Raw genomic sequence first — 8,899 nt, 5'->3', positions numbered from 1 at the left:
TTGTATAAGGTGATATAGTTGACAGCGAAGGTTTTGGTTATTGACTAAGCTTAAACTGGTACTGAACCTGGCATGAGAGATGTTGTTCTGAAGTAGTACATTCTATTGGATTTTGATAATCCATTTTGTAGTCAGTGTGACTCTTTATTGAGCAGTGTGCTCTAGGCTGTTGGCCTCCCTGCATGTGCAGGCCCCTCATTGTAAGTAGTATTTATTCATTGGTCAGTGAGTAAATATTGTGGGTCACAAATCCCACTGAGGTTTTTTCCCACACTGGGTTTCCTCATTAAATATCTTGTGTTATGGTATGTTTTCTATGTTGTCTCTATTATTCTTATTTGCTGCATTAATTCTTATTTACCGGTACACTGTTTTGGGATGCAAAGTTTCAAATAAGTAAAAATATTCTATTAACCGTTTAGACACTGATTCACCCCCCCCCCCTCTCAGTGTCTTTGGGACTGTCATTGATTCTAACACTCATAAACTAGTTTTAACCTACTAGGTTGGAAATTGACACTCTATTGGTTGGTTTCACTATGTTGTCATTGATGGCAACATGATTTTGTGTTTCGGCTTCATGTTTTGATTCTATGGTGTACCGGCAGACACTTCACAGATTCTACACTGGCACCGACACTGACAGGTCAGAAAGATTTCTTTAGTCACCGGAAATGCAAGCCAACATGGTATAGTAAAGGTTATTGGTATTGGAGGCCGACACATCTTGGATTTGGCATCGACAACTTGTTTTAACGTTTATACATTTATGTTATATGGACGACATGTAATCTGATATTGTAAGCCAACATAAGGCATAAATTTTTATAGGGTATATAGCGCAGTTTGATTAGATCATTTTGATATAGAGAGATAGACATGAGATAAGAGATTATGGATATGCGAATGTAATATGACGTGAAATTATTCAGAGAGATCATGTATGTGAGGAATTTATTGTAAGGGTTATTCCGGTAAAGAGGTTTAGGGTTTCAACCGGAACAGACAGAGCTTAAAACGGAACTGTATTCTGGCATAGAAGATGTTATCTTAAGCAGTTCATACTTCTTTGGATTGTTGTCTAGAATTTTATGTAGTCGGTGAGGCTCCTATTGTGATTGAGCAATGTGCTCTAGGCTGTAAGCCTTCCTACAAGTGCAGGCCCCTCATATTTTGTAATATCTCTTCATATGGCTAGTGGATTGATATTGTGGGTCACAAATCCCACCATGGTTTTTCCTCTTTGAGGTTTTCCACGTATAAATATGTGTGTTATGATTCTCATTTATGTGTTTGGCTTATTGGTTGCTTTACTTATTTCAATTCTATTTATACCGGTATATCGGTTGGTATATGAATATTTTAATAAGGATAAAATCTACTATTCTGGTATAACACTGATTCATCCCCCCCCCCCCCCTCTCTTAGTGTTATTGGTTTCCAATAATTGGTATCAGAGCCTTGTGCCTCGGAGTAAGTTTAATAGCTTGAGGAAGATCCTAAGACTAGAATCCATGAATATGGATTTGGAGAAGCAACTTGAAATGGCACTTGAAGATTATGATGATGAAAGGTTGAAGAACTTAAAGCTACAAGATGAGTTGAATTATGCTAAGGAATTCATTCTTGTCCTACAAGAGAGGCTATCATCTGCTCAAGCTAGGAGGAAGGAACTCTTGCAAAATCAGGATGATGAAGAGAAAAATACACTTAAGGAACAATGTCAGAAATTGAGTCAGGAGAACATGGTTATGAAGAATGAGATGCAAGTTATAACTATGAGGATGTCTAAGGAGATTGAGGACAGAAAGAAAAAGGAAGAAAATCTTGTTGTATCCCTGAAGAACAAGTTTGAAGAATGTGGTAGGTTGGTTCAAGAAAATGATATATTGAGAATTGATTTGGTACAATCCCAGAGTAATGAGCAAGAGCTTGAGAGACAAATGATAATACTAAGAGAAGATTTAACTACTACAAGTGAGTACAAAGAAAAATTCAAGATCAGCTCAACACAACTTGATGAGTTATTGAAGAGGCAGAGGCAGATTGGAGATTCCAATGGACTTGGATTTGAGCAAGGACAAAGTTCCGGTACTACTGATGAAGATCAAAACCATAAGGCACCGGTAAGACAATTCAATGCTTATAAATTCAATGGTAGATGTTTTGTTTGCAATAGATTTGGTCACATGGCTAGGCAATGTAGAAACAGACCAAATCATAACCCTGATTCTGATCCCAGTAAATGTTCTAAATGCAATAAGTTTGGTCATAAGACAAAAGATTGCAGAATGAATGTTAAATGCTATGCTTATGGAAAATTTGGACATATGGCTAATCAGTGCAGGTCAAGCAATTTCACCCATTTTAGCAAAGCAATTCAAAAGAACAATGTTACATGTTATGCATGTAATGAGGTTGGACATATTGCTAAGTTTTGTAGAAGCAGAAATTCATTAGTTAGTAATGGAGGATCAAATGAAAAATGAAAAGAGAAGGTTAGTGAAATCCGACATGACCATACTCAGAGATGGGTTAGGAAGACTAAAGAACAATCATCAGATGGGAATGTCCCGATTACTTATCTAACAAAAGATGTTGCTCTTGCACCGATAGGAAGTTCATCTGGTAACTAAGGCAGATGCCTTAGGGATAGGAAAAATTCATGAAGATGTTGCATATGCCCTGAGAAGAGGTTCTGGAAGATGTTCCAAATGTTGGAAAGGATTATCAGGCATGGATATGTTCTGAGTGAGATTTGGTATCTTTCACCAGCAGTCATTTATGTCAATAGAAGATTAGGGTTTTTATCGAAGGTTAAAAGGTTGAATACACTTCATTGTTAATCACCCTATATTCAGAGCAATTTCAGAGCAACAAAGTGTGATCAGAGGCAATCAGATTTCTTCTTGAGTGATTTCACCGGCGTCTAGAATAATTTGTTGAAGGTTTTCACCAAGAGCAATCAAAAGGTATTTTTCTTTAAACATGGAAGCATGATCATCTTCTATTTATGTTTTTGTTGCAAACCCAACTGTAGTGGAGGTCAAGGACCGCCCTAGGCCAATTTTCAAGCAGTATCCACATGTGACTACCTTGGAAGACTCGGTTGGAGCATTTTCTCGCGTTTTGGAGGGAGTTATGTACATAGAGGATATTAGGGCATATTTTCACTATCATATCAAGGACTTGGGAACTTTAGAAATCAAGGGAATGTATATGAGTGAGCTAATGGGAGAATCTAGAAAGATCAAACCGACATATAAACATATTGAAGAACTAAGGTTTACAGACATTCTGGATATTCTGGAGTTTGAGGAGGAGATAATCAGATATGTACTGAGAAAATTACATGGAGATTTCATATGGCTTAACAAACCTTACAAAATCACCAAGGAAGCCATCCAGGCAATTACTAGTTTGCCATCAGTAGGGCAACATCCAGACAAGAAAGTTTCAAACAACTTTGTGCGGAAGATCATCGGCGTGACATCTGACAAAAGATCCATGAAAGTGAGCACTATCACCGACACAGACATCAAATTTGGTAGCATGATTATTGGATATAAGGTAACTCAATCAAACCGACTGAATTTTATTTCCAGTTCATGCATTTTTTCTGCATACAAAATGATGAGAGATAATGTAAAGTTAGATCTATGTGGTTGGATGCTTGATGAGTTGTTAATCAACTTATAAAAGATTAAGGGTGAGAAAAAGGGCACTTTCCGGTATGGTAACTTGTTAGTCTACTTGATGCTATATTTTTTGAATGATTCACCCGGTCCTGGCAAGAGGCAATGGGTTTTGACATTCTGGTGGGAAGACAATTGAAGCAGTCAATTGCTGCATTAGGAAGCCAAAGAGATGATAAGATATGGGGTTATTTTAAGGCATTTCAAAAATCTATGAGTTCTAGGGTAAGGGTACCTAAGCATATAGTAGAAAAATATTCTACTGACATTTGCTTCATGGTAAAGAAGGATGAGACTCTCATGGAAGCAGTTAAGCCTCGAAAGATTTGGATTGAAGAAATGGGCTATAAGTTGTATGCACAGATTCTTGATGCTTATGCAAAAATGCTAATTGATGCACCAATTGATGAGGCAAAGAAGCCCTATGGTACTACACAGCATAAAACTCAAGAGGTTGAAACATAGTTCAACCAGAAGAAAAGAGAGAAACAAGAGAGAAAAGAAAGTAAGTTTGTGCAGAAGGTCTCAAAGGACATCAAAGCACTAATTGATGTTGTCCAGGAGAAAGGCAGAAAGAGGAAGGATCTGGAAGTTCATATTGAATATGTTACTGCAGAATCTGAATCAGAGGATGACACACCATTAGCATTTAAGAGGGTTGTTAGGAAGAAACCAGAGGAAACAAAGGTGGAAGCAAAGAAGCAGTCGGTTAGGAAGTTCACAATCAAGCTATTGGCATAGAAGCGGGCACCTAAATCTACACCTACACCTGCATCTGGTACTGCCAAGAGGAAGAAGAAGAGTGACATTGACTTAGCACTTGAAACTGGTAATGTGACTATCATACCACCTAAAACTTTGCAGAAATTATAGATGAAATCACTAAAGATGGTATGTTGAAGAATGTTAAATTTTATTATGAAAACTTAGAGGAGAATGAACAAAAGAGAGGTAGAGGAAACAGTCCTATTATACTTGGATATCTATAAGAAATCCTTAATAGAGATAGAAAATCAAATACCTCCTAAGTTATATAGCATGTTAGATGCTAGAAGATTATCTTCTATGCAAGAAGATAAACACATTAAAATTCAAGAACTATTATCTATATGTGTTACTTTACCTCCAGATGAAATGGATAAGATAATTGAGATGGCAGACATAAAAATTTTCAATACAAAACATAGGATAACTAGCTTGATGCCAGGGAGAGTAAATGAAGTAATAAAGGAAACTCAGAAAGAATGTATTAAATTATTGGGAGAAAATAGAGGATTCTTTACTTCACCAGAAACCAAGACAGACACTGTAGATACCCCGGTCGAAGGAAAAGGAAAGGGGATTATGGGCACTTCACCATCAGTTTTGAAAAATATCAAGATAGTGGAAATTGAGCCATAGGTAAATACAGATGTACAGACAAATATTGAGATACCGGTTAATATTGAGAATGAACAAGCTAACATTGTACAAGATACTAATATTGAGGACAATTGTTCTCCAGATACAAATGTACAGGTTGAGGATATTGTTCCTACAGAGGAAACGATAGTTACCCAGACTACAATGAGTGGCGAAGCCACCGATGCAAGTGAGGAGGTTATAGAGTATAAAACATCAGAGGAGAAAACAGGGGAATCCGACAAGGAACCAGTTTTTAGTCTATCATTATTGTCAATCAACACTTCTCAGGTAGAAAAGAAAACCATCATAGAAATGAGTCCCACTGAACTGATGATGATTGTTGCTCAAAAATTGATGAAGGAGGGATCCACAAACAAGGGGATTATAGATCAATCAATCACTATTCTACACAGATTGGTCCCATAGTGTAAGATGAAAATGAAGCGAGCCCTTCTAGCAAGCTTAAGGTAATCACTGAGCACATATCAAAAGACTTTCAATCCTTAAAGAAAATCTCTAACCAACAAGCACTAGAAAGGTTTACTTAGGCTAAGAGAGCCACTTTTGATCAGGTAATTAAAACAGAGAAGAAAAAGATTGAGGAGAACCTAATCCTAATAGAAAATTCTTTGAAACAATGTGCAAATATATATAGGTATGTTGCAATACTGAATTACTTACAATAAATGTAGATAAAAAGATAAAAGAGATTCAAGAGAAAATTGCAACTATTGCTAACTCTTTTGATGGATTAATTTCATTGACAACATAAATTGATGGTCAAATTTTGATTTTGGAGAACCAAATTTCTACTCTTGAGAAGGAAAGAGACAAAATAATTCAAAGATCTAGAAGTCTAAGAGGCTTGGTGAGTCCATGATTGGATTCACTTTGTGTACACAAGAAGGAATGCATGGATATGGTGGGAAAGCCCACACCGGTAGAGGTAAATGAGAAATAATATTTTTCACATTTATTGAGTGGACTTGTATCTATTTCCGGCACATTCAAAACTAGCTGGGATACTTATGTGGAATTACTAGAGAAAGCTTATCCAAAATTTTTGAAATTGGTCAATCTCCGGTAAAATATTTTTGGAGGTATTCATTGTACAATTCTTATTCTTTGACATTTTTTGGAGCAATTATGTCAAAGGGGGAGTATTATAGATGTGAAAAAGAATAAAAGAGTTGCATACATTAGGGGGAGTTACAGAGTTTTGAAGTTTTTGGAGATATGGAGTATTTTGCATAATTAGCTCAGGGGGAGCAGGACAGGATGAAACCGGCAGATGAAACCTTGACCATTTTTCACATGAGTGTTGCCATCAATGCCAAAGGGGGAGATTGTTTTCAATAGACACTCTATTGGTTGGTTTCACTATATTTTCATTGATGGCAACATGATTTTGTGTTCCGGCTTCATGTTTTGATTCTATGGTGTACCGACAGACACTTCACAGATTCTACACTAGTACCGACACCGGCACCGACACTGATACTAGCAGGTCAGAAATTTTTCTTTGGTCACCAGCAATGCAGGCCGACACGGTATAGTAAAGGTTATTGGTATTGGAGGCCGACACATCTTGGATCTGACATCGACAACTTGTTTTAATGTTTATACATTTATGTTATCTGGCCGACATGTAATCTGATATTGTAAGCTGACATAAGGCATAAATTTGTATAGGCTATATAGGGCAGTTTGATTAGATCATTTTGATATAGAGAGATAGACATGAGATAAGAGATTAAGGATATGCGAATGTAATATGATGCAAAATTATTCAGAGAGATCATGTATGTGAGGAATTTATTGTAAGGGTTAATCCGATAAAGAGGTTTAGGATTTCAACCGGAACAGACAGAGCTTAAACCGAAACTGTATTCTGGCATAAAATATGCTATCTTAAGCAGTTCACACTTTTCCGAATTGTTGTCTAGAATTTTATGTATTTAGTGAGGCTCTTATTGTGATTGAGTAGTGTGCTCTAGGCTGCAAGCCTTCCTGCAAGTGCAGGCCCCTCATATTTTGTAATATCTCTTCGTATGGCCAATGGATTGATATTGTGGGTCACAAATCCCACTGTGGTTTTTCCTCTTTGAGGTTTTCCATGTATAAATTTATGTGTTATGATTATCATTTATGTGTTTGTCTTATTGGTTGCTTTACTTATTTCGCAACTATTTATATCGGTATACCGGTTGGTGTATGAATTTTTTAATAAGGCTAAAATCTACTATTCCGATATAACACTAATTCACCCCCCCCCCCCCTCTCAGTGTTATTGGTTTCCAACATCTAGATGCTTAGTAATGTCTTTTAGGATGATTTATCCTAGATGCACAGACATACTAGAGAGTAATTTTGTTGGTATGATTAGCAATATCTTGAAAGAACTAAGGACAAGACCCTTGTGTGTTGAGAGGAACGGATTTTGATGTTTGTTGAAATGAGTGTAAAAAATTGAAATTATTATGTGAATATAAAAGTGACATAAGAAGATGAAATATGGAAGATGAAGGTTTTTAATAGGTGATTGTGCATTTTGATGAGTGGTGGGAAAATGATTTTGAAGTAATGAGGATGGAGGAAATGACTTTAGAATAGGCTTATGTGATGGTATGATGAAAGAACAAGGATCTGGACAATTACTGAGAGGGGGGGTGAATCAATAGATAGAAAAACTGATAAACTTTCACCTTTCTTAGAAATAACCACTCAAAGTAAACTTAGAACTATCAATGCAATATCTCTGTCAAGATAAAATTGTCAAGCTAAACCAGTTGACTGTTACAATAGATAACAGTAAACAACTTGAAACTCATAACCATTCAAATACTTTTACTAACATAAGTAAAACTTCATTTCATATTGCTATCAGTTATCATGACTTATCAAAGTGGAATAAGTAGTTAAGAAAATCAACAATAAAAACATTCACCACTTGACACAATATTTTTGACGTGGAAACCCGAATGGGAAAAACCACAGTGAGAAGAGACTCACAAGATAACTATCTGAACTCTTTTTAAGTTCACCCTGTTAGGAGCCAAGCCTGTTAAAGATTTTACAAAAAGTCTTGTTAAGAACAGATCCTGTTAGGGACCACCCGGTTAAGGGATTGACTATAATGCCTTGTTAGAAGCAATACCCTGTGAGGAATAACCTTTGTAAAGGATTTAGAATCCAAGCTAATGGATCACCTTGTTAGAGGATTTGAATAACACCAAGCTTGTTAGAACTTAGCCGGTTAGGGGATTTAACTATTGTAATTGTTAGAAAACAATAGGAGTTTGTTGATGTGTTTGAACAACACTTCACTTGCTTGTTCAGATCCTTTTCATGCTCCTATCTACCTTTACTCAAACTGTAGATACATCATCTAGTTCGGCAACCACACACTCAATTCAACTTTGCCAACACACTTAAACTAAAACAACTCATCGACCTTATAAACAAATCAATTAGGTCAGTAACACAACAAAAACCTAATTCTCTAATAGAGATTACAAACAAGTCGGTTCAAGTATGACCGTTGGACTACATAACAATCTCTACACATCATTCAAGAAAGCCTCAACCGCTCCTTGATCGCTGCTTCATCGAACTCAGTAACTCATCACGTGCTTTGCATTACATGCAATATACTTGCTCATTCCCAAGACAAAAACTGTTACCTCAATGCGCCAAAATCACTTTGAAACTCTCTTCATACAATATACATATCTATCATCATCATTACCGCTCATCATCAAATCATAAACCACTATAACTAATTCACTAAACTTAATAGG

This window comes from Cryptomeria japonica, chromosome 2 (assembly GCF_030272615.1).
Source record: "Cryptomeria japonica chromosome 2, Sugi_1.0, whole genome shotgun sequence".
In the NCBI taxonomy this organism is placed as follows: Eukaryota; Viridiplantae; Streptophyta; class Pinopsida; order Cupressales; family Cupressaceae; genus Cryptomeria; species Cryptomeria japonica.
This window is presented reverse-complemented; position numbering follows the sequence as displayed.